Raw genomic sequence first — 4,724 nt, forward strand, 5'->3', positions numbered from 1 at the left:
CCCCCCCCCCATTTCATCAGTAGCTTTAAAAAAAAAAACCCAAGTCATATATACATACATATACACGCACACAGGGATAGCTCAGGACTACATTCAAGTTCTAGGATGGCAGCAGTAAGGGTATAACAACACAAGATGTCAGAAGAAGCCACTGTGCTTCTCCTGCCCTTTGCTACATAATTTGGAGGCCTCTGCTACCCAGATGGCACTTGAGAAAGAGAGAGAGAAGGAGAGAGGGAGGGAGATGTTTTCTGCCTCTTCCAGAAGGTTTGGGTAAAAGAACTTGCAAGTTCTAGGAACTGCAAAGATTTATGTCCAGTGGCAGCTGATGGCCAAAATCTGAGCAGCAAAGGGCATGGAAGCAGACAAAATCAGACAGGCAGAGACAGAAAGACGGACAGACAGACGCAGCAACAGAGATGAACGCCAATCCCAACTGAGGTGCAGGCTAGATGTATGTCGTCCTTCCACTGATCCTTGCTCCCATTGCGGGGGGGTGTGTGTATAGGACTGTGTCGCAGGGGCTGGCTGCTCCAGTCCTTGTGCAGGCAGAATGCCCTGGGGCAGTTCTGCCTGAATAAGGACTGCAGGATTTAAGCCACTGGTTCTCTGCCTTCAGACTCATTGAGGGTGAAAATGAACTTGTGAGGTTTAGTGTGGCTGGAGACAAGGGAGAGGAAAGCAAAGGAGAAAAGGAAGAAAGGCAGTGGGTGGGTTAAAAGGGAGAAGTGTAGGAGAAGGTGAGAGGGAGGCTTGAGTATAGGCTGTCAGATATTCCAAAGAATGGGAGCAGGAGCCCATGACAAATCATATGAAGCCTCTTGACACCAAAAGCAAGATGACTGTAAGGAAAGGCCCCATGCGGCTGATTTAAGCCTGAGCAACTTTACTTCAGAAATAAAAAAGGCTAAAGGAGAAATCACTGTACAGGTCTCCAAGTATTCCTGGGAGCTGAATGCTTTGGTATCTCTTTGGCCTTACTGCATCAGTACTCAGGAATCAACCAAGCTGCAACCCTCTGCTGACTTCCTACCAGAATTTTAAAATCTTTTCAGAAGTGCAAGCTGTAAAGTACTCAGCTCTCCTGAATATCTGAATATCTGATAGACAAACACTAAACCACTACCCAGCAAACCTGGGCACAACTGACCTGACCAACATTTTCTAGGGGAAGTAATAGAGCAAAATGGGTTTTGGGTTTCTCTGACCTTCTTCACAGGGGTGCTACTTCCTGAAGCACCCAGGTCCTTTGTCTCCCAGATGCCACCATGGATCAGATCACACACAACACTGTACTTTCCTTTTTTTCTCCTTCTGTCACCTCTCCCATTAAAACTCCCACCATTTTCACCAACCCTCAAACCAGTTGCAATACTCATTCTTCAGAAAACATGTACTGCTACAACAGGAGCACAACTTACACAGGGAAATATTCCATTATTTCACAAAACCCCACAAGTCACCAGTTCCCTATCCCTGACAGTTCTCACCTTGTATCCATGCACACCCCCCTGGCTTATCACATCTGTGGTATCACATTGTGTACCTGTCACGGGTACCTCTCCTCCTCTGTACCTCGTGTGGTGGTCACAGACACACTCAGATACGCGTTTGGTCACTCAGTGGAATAGGCAGGATGGATACCAGTCCAGATGGTTTTGTTCAGTCATCCTCATGCGCTCCCAAACACAGCTGACAAACACAGGGTACCCACACATGCAGACACACTCAGAAGCACAGGCAGAAGCCCCAGGTGACAGGCTGAGAGGTAGGTGCAAACCTTCCCTCCCTGACATCCTTTCAAGACAGACAGACAATCAAAGACACAACATCCCACTGTCACTAGTCCCTATGCTGGTGCTCTGGAGACACACATGCTCCCACCTGAACACGCCTCTGTAACTCTCACACATCTGCATGCCATGAACGGCCCACTGCAGCTGGATGGGCCAAACTCTTGGGTAGCCACAGGGACTCATCCATCTCAGTGGTCACTGCTGTGAGCATTGCTTTGCTGGCAAAGAGACTCAGCCACAGTGAATCTTTGGTCTGACACCAGCAGCGGAAGGGTGAAGGAAAAAGGACCCTATGGACCAGAGAGGTGTAAGCTTTTCTCTCTGACTGAGAGAAAGGAAGGTTACGTCAGCAGCTTTCCCAGTGACTCAGGGTCTGACTGTTTTTCTTTCATCACTTTGGGCACCATAGCACAGAGCACAAATCAAACTTGATTTCCCCCTTTGATACAGCACAACAAATAGTAATGAGCAACTTTCTTTGCCTGGAGGAGGGGATAGCAGGCTGTCAGTCAGCTTCACAGTGCTCAACTCCAGGCTGTGTCTGCTGATGTGGAAAGGAAGGAAATGCAAGCCTGTACCTGGGGCTGCTTCTGGGAGAATATATTCCAAGTTTTCTGGTTTTTCTTCAACTCCTATAACATTTTCTTTCCTATTATTATTGTAATAGATAGTAATAATTTTTACCACCTTAATGTTTCTTCTAAGGAACTTAAAGTGTTTTGTAAACACTAATGACAATGCTTTCTTAATGTAGGGTATAATAACAATCTCCAATTTCCTGATGGGGAGACTGAGGTTTAGGGATCTAGTCGAAGTACAAGGAATACAACCCACAGGCCCTACCTCCCAGGCCCCATATATTACATCATCTTTCAGCTTATTCCCCAAAAGACATTCTTGGTCTTAGCATTTAAAGAGGATTGACACGTGGTAGATGTGGTCTCTGCCTCAGAAATTCTTTTTTTAGTAGCAGATTAAGAAGTCCTCCCCCACCTCTTTAGTTAGTTAACTAAAGTGGCTTAAGAGTGGCCCAAAATGTAATAATGGAGTATTTCCAGAAAATTTTGAAAAAAATCTTCATTTTGTGGCTCGGAAGTTAGTTGCATGACACTAACTGAGAAGCAAAGCTCTGAAAATGCCCCTTGAAAGTAAAGCAATTTAAAAGTGAATTTGCCAGAAACTGTGCAACTCACTGAAGTTTTCAAACCCATCAGATTTTAATCTGCTTTGTGCCTTTTGCACTCACTCAGTTGTGTATGGTACATCTCAGGCTGTGGAGATGGTTGAGGGGACCTGGGAGATGTTCCCAAGCTGCCATAAGCAAGTGGGCTTAACGTGTTGCAATTGGATTTATCGCTTGACAGATCTCACACCATGGAGGTGCTTTATTTGGAGGCTTCCTAAAGGACTCAGAAATATTGAAGGCAACCTGAGGGCGTGCCTCATTAGTACATGTCTTCTCACTACTTTTGAATTCACAGCCATGCTAACAAAAATATGCTGAGCTTGACATGCAAGTGTACACTCACCCACAGGCATGCAGATGAACATGCCTGCATACAGGAAACTCTCAGATATAAACACCCACCCATAAGCAGATCAAACTTGCACAGTAGGATAGCCACACTGGCTCAGAAAACACGTTCATAGACTCAGTTACATACACAACAACCCATGTGTCTCCATAAACAACCATTCACAACACAAGTAAGTATGAAATACGTATGTTAGCATACACACTCTCTTTCCCCCACACACAGATTTGTGCCTGTACACTCTCACATGGATTTGTAGCCCATACACAGGCATCCCAACACATTCAGGAACATACACTACAACCAATGAAGTGCACACAGAGACCCACCCATGCACACTCACATATATCTTAACGAAGGTTTTGGTCTGGCAAATCCCTTTTTAAGAGACAAAAAAAATTGTCAAAAGGAAAAAACAGAGCATGGTGAACTGCATAGATGCAAGCATATACACACATGCACACTGTGGAGCCTGTCAGTCAGGGTTCCCACCACAGCTACAGCTATTGCATCTCAGCACCTGCTGGGTATTCTTCCCCTGACTGCAAATGTCTGGTGAACTTCACAGAGATTTCAGGCTCACATGCCTATGGCCACATGTCAAACTAACCTGTGACAGGTGTCTCCATCTTCCCTAACTGACCACAATGAAAACTGTCCCTTAACTCCAAAAGCAGCACCTTCCAAGGCCCTACCACAAAGGTTCTTCAGCTTCTAAGGGCTTGGGCAGAAACATCTTACCTGCACCTGACCAGGCTAAACATCTCCAATTAGTGGAGTTTATTAGCATTTTAGGGTTTATTTTTTTCTTTCTTTTTCAGACTCCAAGTCTCTTGGAACAAGACAAGACAGTGTACAGAAACACAAGGCAGGGTTTTCTCAAACCCACAAACAGCAAGAAAGCAACAAGCTCCTGAGAAGGGGAGAAGTGTGTCTGAAAAACTGTCTGACACTGCTTGGGAAGATGACAACTGTCCGTCCAAGATGGGCTGCCACTTCCAAAGCCCATTTGCTACAGATGTAACATATCAAGGGCTGCTAGCAGGAAAGGAATCTGACAGGACAAACCAACATACAAAACATTCTCTTATTTAATACAGGTTATAAGTGCAAAGGGATTTCAGAACATTTCAGAACAAACTCCATCCATAGCTGCTGCTCAATTATCAGTGCATCAAAAGATTGTGCAAGTTTTTAGTAACAAACATTAGAAACTAGTAGCAAAGGACTTGCCTAGATAAAAAGAGAAGATTTAAACATGCCAGGTAACAAAAAGACATGTGCGGAAATCTGTAAAAACTGTATAGAAGGAAAGGATTCTTTAGAGGAAACAGAGGGACCATCAAGTAATGCTCTTCATAACCCTTACTAAAAGAGTCAGGACCGCTCCTGC

The 4,724-nt window shown here is 44.8% G+C and overlaps 1 protein-coding gene across 20 annotated transcripts in view; it reads right to left on the reverse strand.

Moving 5' to 3' along the window:
* The window catches only part of CACNA1C (calcium voltage-gated channel subunit alpha1 C), a 444,106-nt gene that overhangs the window by 52,101 nt on the left and 387,281 nt on the right, over nucleotides 1-4,724 (reverse strand). The window lies entirely within an intron of this gene.

The sequence above is a fragment of the Athene cunicularia genome (assembly GCF_003259725.1).
Source record: "Athene cunicularia isolate RWA chromosome 1 unlocalized genomic scaffold, athCun1 chr1_part2, whole genome shotgun sequence".
Taxonomy (NCBI): Eukaryota; Metazoa; Chordata; class Aves; order Strigiformes; family Strigidae; genus Athene; species Athene cunicularia.